We start from the raw sequence: 12041 nt of genomic DNA, 5'->3' as shown, positions 1-12041 counted from the left end.
ATACTTTGTTCTTCTTTCAATATTTCATGCGTATACATAGCCAAGCAAGACCTGATCATGTCTCCCTCCCAATCTGTAAATTGAGCACAACTATGACACAATATTCAGTCTTGACACTGTGTCCTCGTACTGCCAAAAGCATTTTGGCAGTATATTCTGGAAAGATTATATGAGCAGGGCTGAGCACTTCTGCTTACGGAAGAAGCGCTTGCTTTAAAGAATGTGAGTGAGATTAGAAAGATATTCATATGGCGTTTACTGGCCTGAAGAAGGCATGTGATAAGGTTGATAGAGATGCCCAGAGGAAGGTGTTAAGAATTTTGCAAAGAACATGAATAGTCGTTCGTCGTGCTCAGTAGTGCCATGTTATGGGATGAATAAGGATGTTGAGAATTAGCGAGTGACGTAAGATTATCAAACGTTCCTTTATGAGAAAGAAAATCTTTGGGTTAAGAGAAGATATTTTCCCCTCATTTACCGGGTTATATGCCTCTGAATTAACAATAACCCCCGGCATATTATCTCTTTGATGAATGTAACGCATTTATGAAATCTGTGGTAAATATTGAATGCTCAGAGAGGAAAAATATAAGAACCGAAAAAGAAATAATCTCGAAATGTTTAAGAGTGGGATGTAAACACCTTTGACCAAGATATGAACTGCTTTGCACAGGATGTAAACTCCTTTGCCCGGAGCGTAAACTCCTCTTCCCGGAATGTAAGCTACGTTGCCCAGAATATAGACTCATACCCTCAAAAGACAGTAATTTCTTTATAGAATCAGAGATCTTATAAATGTGATTACCAAGTAGGAGATAGATATAACCAGTTATAATCACAAGTTCTAGCATCAGTTAAGTATCATATTCTATTCCCTTAGAAACCCTTATGGGAAGACCATACGAAAATCTTATTAATTTACTGATAGCACAAAAGCGTTCCAAATCCCCCACGATGTAGCGTTTGACACTCCATATAAATTTCTTTCAAAGCGGACCTTAATTTAACATGTTAATTCAATTATATATCTCATGCATATATAGTGCATATGAAGGCTTACACTCATAGAACACAGTGCCCTATAGCAGCAAGGAATCGAACCTCGTACCTATCTTCCATATATATATATATATATATATATATATATATATATATATATATATATATATATATATATATATATATATATTATCTATATTTATTCATTATTGACCGCCGTCTCCCGCGTTAGTGAGGTAGCGGAAAGAAACAGACGAGGAATGGCCCAACCCACCCACATACACAGAGGACTGGGTCTTTGAGGCAATATCCTCACCTGGCCCCCTTCTCTGTTCCTTCTTTTGGAAAATTGAAAAAAAAAAACTAGAGGGGAGGATTTCCAGGCCCCCCGCTCCCTCCCCTTTTAGTCGCCTTCTACGACACGCATGGAATACGTGGGAAGTATTCTTTCTCCCCTATCCCCAGGGATAATGTATATATATATATATATATATATATATATATATATATATATATATATATATATATATAGCAAATCTTTCGTGTGTGGCGGCGTTTATCTGGAAAGAATACAGTGTCATAATTTTCGAAGATAGTGAAACGTGGCGGGCTAATACCCAAGACTTGTTCTCGTCGTCTTCTTGCCTGTCACAGTCGTGGTGGACAAATCGGTTAGTGCTCTCCATCCCCCCCCAGTTTACCTGTGTGTCAGGGGCTGTCCTCACCAACCTGCTCATATTTCGTCCCTCGGGCAGCCACAGATTATTGACCGGAACCAGCGTCCTCAGGAGCGGAAATACGAGTAAGCAAGCAGCTCAGCCAGTGAACTTGGTTCTCATGAGGGATGTTGGAGACATCATGTTTTCCACGATTTTGTTTGGCTGTTGCGAAATGGCGTTTTGCTTTCGTGCCGATGTTATCATGTGTATGAGATCACTATTTTCATTACTGGTGTGTTGTTTTGGAGAGAGAGAGAGAGAGAGAGAGAGAGAGAGAGAGAGAGAGAGAGAGAGAGACTTTCGTGTCGTCTCGTCCCTTAACTTTTTGTATACATGTACCATGTCTTAACGTTATGTATACACACATCTATATACATCCAAGTTTACGCTAGGTATCTCTTAGTCACTGGCCTGCCCAGATGGGTTGGAGGAAGAGCTGGGTTGGCTATGCTACTGTCCGGGACTCGAACCTGGCCCCGTTAGGTTTATGGACCGCAGCGTTAACAGCTGCGCTATGTGTGTTGTGTTGTGTGTGTGTGTGTGTGTGTGTATGTGTGTGTGTGTGTGTGTGTGTGTGTGTGTGTATGTGTGTGTGTATGTGTGTGTGTGTGTGTGTGTGTGTGTGTATGTGTGTGTGTGTGTGTGTGTGTGTGTGTGTGTGTGTGTGTGTGTGTGTGTGTGTGTGTGTGTGTGTGTGTGTGTGTGTGTGTGTGTGTATGTGTGTGTGTGTGTGTGTGTGTGTGTGTGTGTATTAACTCTTGAGTTATATCCAGTTTCTCTTTTGAAAGAATTTGATCATAATTTTTCTGTTACGTTATTTGATTTTAGTTACAACAGCTCTGTTAGTGGGGGTTACCAGGGTTATCATAGTGCTATAACACTTACTAAACAATTCCCTATATAACAAAAGAAAGACTATCAACATATGAAAATAGCAACGGAAAACGGAACTCACATATGGAGGTGTACATTATTTTCCGTATACCGTACGATGGTTTCGGAGTTCTTATACCACAACAGCTGGGTCAGGTGTCTTACCTCACCTTACAATGGTGTCTGAGCTCGTCCACCCCCACAGCTTGGAGTAAGATCTCATTTACGTTTATTTCACGATGGTTTGGGAGGTTTCTTACCCCTACAGCTCGGCTTGGGACCTTACCTTACCTTACGTGTACTTTACAATGGTTTTGAAGGTCTTGTGCCCCTACAGTTTAGCTTCGAAACTAACTTCACGCAAACCTTACGATGGGTTCGAGGGTCCGGTATACCCACAGCTCTGTCTCCAATTAAGCTACTGCGATTCTGTTTGGTTGTGCAGGGTCGCTGGAGCATGTAGTCCCTAGGCTTGACTTGTCCACCACATCTTGAATGGTCGCACATTTGTTAGATGCTTACCCAAACCTTCTCTCTAAGCCAAAAACATAAGTTCTTGTTTGAATCAACACAACACGCATCTCGATACTCACCTTTTAAATGTGTACAGCAGAAGACTGCCTCCTACTCAGCTCTGTGACAGACACGTCCACAATTCACTCATGAGACGTTCTGTGTCATAATCCAGCTCAGAAGGAGTTTAGTGATTCCTCTCTCTCTGAGAACGCTCTTAATTGTCAATTACGTTAACTATCGTACTGCAGAGAGATAACACAAAGAAAAAAACTGTTCCTTCCGAAGCAGAAATAGCTTTAAAATGGTTCTTGAGTGATCGTTTGCGGTGCCCAACTTAGCACAAGAATTACACTCAATGTGGAAAGTCTGTTTCTATGGTGAGATTCGGTTTGCTGTTGATCAAAGAGAGGAAAGACCCAGCTTAAACCTCCGGTAGAAGTGTATAACTGAGAGATATAGCCACAGGACTATATGTGATCTGTTGCTACTGTAGGCGACACGCACATTAGCGTCGCGGAACTTACCTCCAGAAGCAGACGGGGAGCGGAGGGGTTAACGGGGGTAGCCTCTCCTTGCCGTCTACTGTCGCCTCACACAGATACCAAGTGATGTTTTCGAGTTCCTCAAGACTCATTGATTCGACGCTAATAGAGAAGGGATGGGGAAGAGGGGGATTAAAATAATTTAAACGGCAAGAGGGCTAGGCAAATCTCCTACGACCTGCAAGGGGAAAAGGTCATCTTGCATGCCAGCCAGCCAGGGTTCCCCTGCCCGTCCATGAGAGCAGACAGGGGAGGATGGCTCGCTGCTGCTTCTCCTCCCCACCACCGTCCCGCTCCTTCCTTCCATCCTCCTCCTCCTCCTCCTCCTCCTCCACAAAATTCATGGCTCGGAAAAGATGGCTCGGGGTCGCGGTGTAATATCTGACAACTTTACGCCGGGGGCCGGAAACCGAACCCTGCTTAACTGAACACGACATACGCATCAGGATATACGTACGAGAGTTCGGGCTGGTGGGTTCCGGCTTGATGAAGGGCCTCTTGGTTTTATTAGAACGGAAGAATCTGATATTGTGATGGCCAGAGAGATAGGGCTGTGACACAGGCCATCCGAGTTGCCATGGTGACAATTAACCCCATGTAAGGAAAGAGGGGCAGGGAGAGAGAGGGGACATGTGTGTGTGTGTGTGTGTGTGTGTGTGTGTGTTGGTGGGTGAGTGGGTGTGGGTGTACGTGAGGGACGAGGGAGTGAGGGTGAGACGGTGGTGGTGAGGATGAGACGTGCCAGGGGGTTGTATCCACTGTGATAAGGGAGTGAGGGGGGAGGGGAAGCGTTCACGTCGGGGGAAAGAGAGAGAGAGAGAGAGAGAGAGAGAGAGAGAGAGAGAGAGAGAGAGAGAGAGAGAGAGAGGGGTTAGCTATCTGTTACCCCTCGTGAAGCGAAGGGAATGGGGTAGGATAGGGTGAGGGAGACGGGGGTAATATCCCGGGACGAGAGTAGGGGATGAGTGAGGGGGTCGAGTGGGGGACAGTTTATAGGTTCAGTAACCACCCGGGTTACCGTGATTAACCCAAGAGAGGGAAATGATGGCGATACATGAGCCAGATACATGGATCATCCTGCAGCAGTCCAGCCCTTCCCTGCCTCACAACCATCAGTAATGTGGTCACTTCGTTACACTTGGGCTGAGTACAAACGCCGTGATTGTGATCACCCAAATCATGAAGCAGTTGGTGATTCACTACTAAATAATCATTGATTAGCTAGGTTAGGCAGTGGAGCATGGTCTGACTCACTCAATACAGTCAGACCCGCTGCATATAGGACTCATGTCACCCGACACACGGAGCATAAACCGTACCCACAAACACTGAAACCATCCCACATAACATGAAGAAAACACACACACACACACATACACACACACACACACACACACACACCCACCCACCCAAACACACACACACACACACACACACACACACACACACGCACATCAGTTTCACCATTTAAAAGAGCAATAACACCCTTCTTGATGACTCCAGCACACACATTCACGCGCAACAACTTCCACCCTCTACACAACCCACTCACCCTCCACACCCACCATCCGTGTCCGACCCTCACACACACACACACACCACTTGTGGACAACTGCTCATACATAGCATGAGATATTCACACCACCATCCTATATACATCGGTGAGCAGCACGAGCAGGCGACAGCACCTGTAACACAGTGGTAGGGCCATCTGTAACACAGCAGGAACACCATCTGTAACACAGCAGGAACACCATCTGTAACACAGCAGGATCACCATCTGTAACACAGCAGGAACACCATCTGTAACACAACAGGAACACCATCTGTAACACAGCAGTGAGACCATCTGCAACATATCAGTAACGCCGTGTGTAAAACAACAAGAACACCCTATGTAACGCAGAAGTAACACCATTGGCAACACAGTAGTTATACCATCTGTAACACGGCAGTAACTCCACCCGTGTCACAGCAGTCACATCATGGCCTGAGGTGAGAGTAATATCGTCTCGAACAGAACTCTTCTCACGAGAAATAACTCACTTGACAGCAGACCTTTGAAAGCAGTATGATAGATAAGCTGGAAAGAAAAAATATACCCAGACCGGACAGCGGCCATGTTTCATAACCACGACCATCCTCACTATTATACAGTCCTGGTTGTCGTAATATCGTATACTTTGTGTACCCGCACTACCATCTGTGCCTGAGGTCTCTTCTCCCATTATAACAAGATTCGAAAGAACCCGAAGCGCGCGCTGTTTGATGAGCGCATTTCATTGTGTTGTCTGCATTACGCTACCACTAGCCCGAAATAAATAAATGCTGTCCACACAGTGTATTGACATCAGGTAGATACATTTGCGTCACCTCGATTATGACACCGTCAACACCCACACACACCCAAACACCCACACGCACCCACAGAAGTGACATTATTTCTACACTCAGAACTGAAGGCCATCTATAATCCAGTCCTGACATCTCCCTCACAGAATGGAATTATCAGCAAACAACACCCACCCAGACACAGAACATAGAGGCCATCCACTCACAGATCATGAAACCTCACACCCACACATCACAGAAACTGCTCATACACACGCAACACTAACACCACACCAGGAACACAGCACTAGCAGTACACTTAACAATGCGGCACTGACATCACCCAAACACAGCACTGACACTCCATACATTCCAGGGAACATTTAACACAGCACTCACTCCATCCACACAGTATGATAGACACCATACACAGCAGAGACACCCGTAACACAGCAGGGACACCCGTAACACAGCGCTGACAACGCTAACATGACCCATAAACATCAGAAACATCTTTAACACAGCTCTAACATCACAACAACACTGACACAACCCGCAGACAGTGGGAACACCTTTAACACAGCAGCGACACTATCAGTGCTAGCATATCACCCAAACACAGCCCGAACATAATCCCAAAACTCAGAACCGACACTCAACACAGCACTGACAACACTCACAGAGCAGTGTATGTAACCACCCACAGTTGGTCTTCCTCTGTCCTCTCACACTACGTGTTTGATCTAGTCTGTCACCCGTCCATCGCAACACTCCAGGTTCCATCAGACACGCACATGTGCTAACGCCAATACGCCTTTCTTCAATACGTTATCTCCAGCGTATAACAAAACATCTCCAGATCTCCTTCAAATCATCTTCGGCCTTGTATCCTCCACCCTTTTCCCCTCAAAAAAAAAATATCACTTTCCACTTAAAGTTCACATGTTTAGAGCAGTGATTCATAGTGGCAACACCCCTCTTGTGTGTCAATATTGCGAGAGCGTGACCAATTTCGGTAGGGAGGAAGTAAGACAGAAGGACGGGAGCGTGGGTGGGGGGTAGATAAGTCATTTATTTGACCACAACAGTAATTTATTACCATTTATTACCACAACAGTAATTTGAGACTTTTAAGAGATGTTCATCTTATACAATACTGCTTAACGAGACTAGACTCAGTAAGGTAAAGTAAGACAGTGTGTGTATCTGGCGAAGCAAGCCACCAGAGGTCTCCCTTATAGCGACCTTTGACAAGCGTAGTCATCGGATGGTCCACAGTTCCCACCCTTGTTTACGACGCGGACTTTTCCCGCGCTCCTCCCGCTCCCTCGCACGACACCATGTCCTTTATTTACTTACTCTCGTACGTCGTGCATTTCCTCTCGCTGAAACCCACCATTAGTGTTCTTCTTGAAGCATCCATCTGAGTCTATATATTTGATGCTAGAATCGTCAAAGTAAATAATTCAGGAGGAGTTAGATCGATCCTCTGCGAACATTATCGTTCATCGGCCAGGGATATGTTTATGGCTGTTTCCCCTACTCTAGTAAAGGCTGGCACAGTTGTCATCTAGTGAATAATATCGTCAATTAGTTGATTGCGTTACGCTAAACTATATCATAATCTAGATAAATATATATATACGCACAGTTATTATCTTTGTTATGATTTGAGCAAAAGCTTCATAATTCATCATGTAAAATAATCTTTGAGACTAAAATGCTTACAAGACTCCATTTTGGCAACTGTGTAAGATGACGCCAAATGTTTATACTCTGCACTCCCGCTATTACACAAATTTACGTACAAATGAAATTTCAAATTATACCGAATGAATGCCCTGTTTTAAGTGCACGTGGAGAATTTAATATGAGAACGAATAGGAAAACACATCATTATTATCAAACCCTGATCCATTCAGGCTCATCTCACACCACACGACAAACCGAATTCCCCAAAACCATATGGAAGGGAATAGTATGCACAAGTGACACGTAGTTTTCTCCCCTAAGAGTTGGGATAGAAAGAGTAGAATTACCCCCACCCCAGGCCTATCAGTAGCAACTATACAATCCCCCCCTGCAACTCTGGCAGATCCAGTAACTTTTGCGTTTGTCCCTCATACACTTAAGAGGATTAGATTACCCTACTTCTTTCCATTCATTGCTTGGGGAATAAAAGGGAACTTTTGCTTAGAATCTAATAGAAATTATAATCGTTATGATTAATGATCTGGATTATAGATGACAGAGACGTTAAAAGATAACTATTGTGGGTAACATTGTAAGAAACAACGTCAAGATTTGAAAAAAAGGCCTTTTTTTTTGGAGACCATTTAAAGAGCCCATTTAAGGAATGAATTTACTTCAAGCCTGAGATAGATTGTGAGCAGCAGGCGTATTGAGGATGGCACACAAAGTGTTTACTATGACACTGCTGCCAGAGCATATCATTATTTTGACACACCTTAACAGCCTTTACCAGACCACTTTACCACCATCACGCCGCCACACACTTTCACCACACCACTACATCTCCACCCCAGCACCACACTCCTTTAACAGACCACTATATATCTCCACTACAACACCACATACCTAAACCAGACCACGATATCTCCACCATAACACCAAGCACCTTTAGCAGACCACCACACTCCCACCACAGCACCACACACACACGCACATTAACCAGACCACCACACTTCCACCACAGAACCACACACACATTATTACTAGACCACCACACTTACACCACAAAACCACACATCTTCACCAGACCACCACACTCCCACCACAACACCACACACACACATTTACCAGACCGCCACACTCCCACCATAGCACCACACCACACATTAACCAGACCACCGCCACATTTCTAACAAAGCACCACACACATATCTTTACCAGACTACCACAGACCTTCACCACAGCAACCACACCTTCACCGACGCACGAGGGATTTTCCCAACACTCTCACTAGCCTCCTTCCCCCCTCTCTCCCAAGGTTCTTACCAGTAATTGGTATGGTGTTCGCGCCCCTTCTCCTATGGTATCACCCGGGCCCAGACCATGAACGTAAACCTCCTCCAAGAGCCCAATACACGATGGATACATGTCCCGACCTGAGTTAATCCAGTCTGCCAGTGTGGCAGGGTAGACAAGGTGATGGGAGAGCCGGGCAAGCCTGCTGGGGAGATGGTGACCTGTGTTGGTCCGAAATGGATGGTGAGGCGTTTGTGTTGAAGTGGTATATGGTGGTGCGTGCTGGGATCTGGTCCAGGGTGTGTGCTGGTATGTTTCATAAGGTGCACAACGTTTGGGATGTGTGCATTTTATCCTGGTGTTTGTGTATCCTTGTATATATGTTGGGATGTGTGGTGCTGGTGTATTTGCTGGGATGTGTGGTGTTGGTGTATATGCTGGGATGTATGGTGTTGTATTTGTTTGGATGTGTGGTTCTGGTGTATTTCTTGGGCTGTGTGGTGCTGGTGTATATGCTGGGATGTGTGGTGCTGGTGTATATTTGCTGGGATGTATGGTGTTGGTTTATTTGCTGGGTTATGTGGTGCTGGAGTATTTGTTGGGATGTGTGGTGTTGGCATATTTGTTAGGATGTGTGGGGATGGCGTATATCTTGGGGTGTGTGGTGTTGTTAGGTATTCTGGGATGTGTGGTGCTGATATACATATATGATGGGGTATGTGATATTTGGGATATGTGGTGGCGGGATGTGTGGTATTTCTCAGTAACTGTAGATTGCGGGATGTGAGCTGTTCTTTCCCTCTGTGTGTGTGTGTGTGTGTGTGTGTGTGTGTGTGTGTGTGTGTGTACAGTCCTGGAAAGCAATCCTACAGGTGTGTGCTGGTATCTGCAGAACAGTTTACACACCGGGATGACTCGAGTGCTGGGGCATGCGCCACACACAAGCCACGAGAGTGAGAGAGAGAGAGAGTCTGCTGCTGGACTGGGCAGATCTGCTCACGTAAATCCACCCACTGAAATTTTTAAACTCCGGACTGAATGCCTGAGGTGGGAGACTGGCAACTGCTATTATGCAGCTCAATGGCACACACGGGCGGCACTTTGACACCGGGGTTACAGCAGAACTAAATCAGCTGACATAGAGAGCCTATAATGGAGACTTAATAAGTTAACTAAAGGAAACTCGCAATCAAGTAGGAAGAAAAGAAGAAGAATTTATCTACGATACGAAACAGGATGGTAATTGTAAGGGAAGAAAGTCGCTAAATGTACGAGAGAGAGAGAGAGAGAGAGTTAGAGAGAGTGAACGGCCTGGCAGAGACTAACTGGAGGGAGGAAAAAGGATAAGTACTTAAATTATCTGGAATTGAGAAGGTATGTTACCTGCAACCATGAGTTAACAATCTACAGGAGACTTCCATTACATCACCCTCCCCCTTCCCCACACACACCCTACCACCAATACTCTCTTAAGACACCCGTCCGTCGACCATTGTCGAGCGCAGCCTTAAACCGTTCCGGAGGAACGGACACACTACTTGCCCTCCGTGCGTTCCAGACGCTGTTCCACTGGGAGCATTTTCACCGGAGCGAGGGAAACGGAGGAACGGGGAACACGTAATGTGGAGGGAAATCCTATTGTCGAGTGGAGCCTTAAACCGTTTCAGGAGGGATGAAGAAGTTCCGTTCCGACGCTGGTCCACTGGCAACATTGTCATCAGCGTGAGGGGAACTGAGGAACGAGGAACACGAAATTTGTTTGGAAATCCCATGATCTCCCGAAGGGATAAGGAAAGGTCAGAGCTAATTAATAGCTAGGACGGACAATTAACTCGAGTAGGTGATGATCACGAGGCTGAGATCAAAATACAGGAAAGTTCAGCATGAAATAAACCAGTGTGAAAAAAAAACGAAGTGTGAGAGAGTGAGTTGGCTTCTTCCCTGGCGTAGTGTAGGGCCACAATCTATCATATCCTGCAGTCTGGTCAAGTGTAGCGGACGACGAGTTTGTTACTGCGAGATAGACAATGAAGTCTACGCGTGAGAGGATATAGTCACCCAAATTTAGCAGCTTAGAACACGACATCATCCCGTTCTTTGTATTAACTTGACCTCCTGGTCTGGCGTTGAATTTACACAGGGCAAGATTTATGTCAAATATGCTTCCGTCAAGTGAGAGAAAAAGGATTACAAATTATCTTTCGCCATTAGAGTGTAACGCGTTGAGTCCATGAGTTCCCAGTGACCTGAGGCGAATTGAGGCGGCGCCCCAGAAGCTGACATATGTCTGCCTCCAGAAAGACGCACATGAGCGTCTGGCTGCGTTTCTAGCATCATACTGGAACGTGGGCTTCAGACGTCGAAATATATACACGTACTCACGCCATGCCCCAAATGAATAGCTGTTCTCGAAATTCAGTCCCAATTTACCGTAAAAATAAAAGGGTGGAGTTAACTAGCTGTCTCTCTCTCTCTCTCTCTCTCTCTCTCTCTCTCTCTCTCTCTCTCTCTCTCTCTCTCTCACGTCTGCGTTATATATATATATATATATATATATATATATATATATATATATATATATATATATATATATATATATATATATCATATACCTGTTTTCTTTATCACATTTGTGTTTTCGGTGTTTCTTTCTTCCCACGTACTTTTCATCTTCCATTTGATTTCAGGCGTTGCTTCGTCCTGTGACTAGAGCCACTGTCATACGAAAAAAAAAGGGGGGGTGGGGAACGCACCAATAAAATTATGAACGTTAGCCACAGTCCAAATGGTTTAAAACTATCATTTAGAAAAAAAAAATATGGTAACATTGTACTGTTTTCCCGAACAACGCCAGGCCGTTCATTACCTCCCATTCATAACTTGAAATAACGGAAAAATAAAAATGTAGATTGCCGACCTCCACATTTAGATCTCCCTTTCTCCCTTGTGGCTGTTCCAGCTGGTGTGGTGTGGTGTGTGTGTGTGTGTGTGTGTGTGTGTGTGTGTGTGTGTGTCAGCGATACTCATCACTAGAGTACATGTCCCCTGAGTAAGCATTCTCGAGTATGTGTCC

Source organism: Panulirus ornatus, chromosome 31 (assembly GCF_036320965.1).
Source record: "Panulirus ornatus isolate Po-2019 chromosome 31, ASM3632096v1, whole genome shotgun sequence".
Lineage (NCBI taxonomy): Eukaryota > Metazoa > Arthropoda > Malacostraca > Decapoda > Palinuridae > Panulirus > Panulirus ornatus.
The sequence above is the reverse complement of the archived record's forward strand: the minus strand, read 5'-3'. Positions refer to the sequence as shown.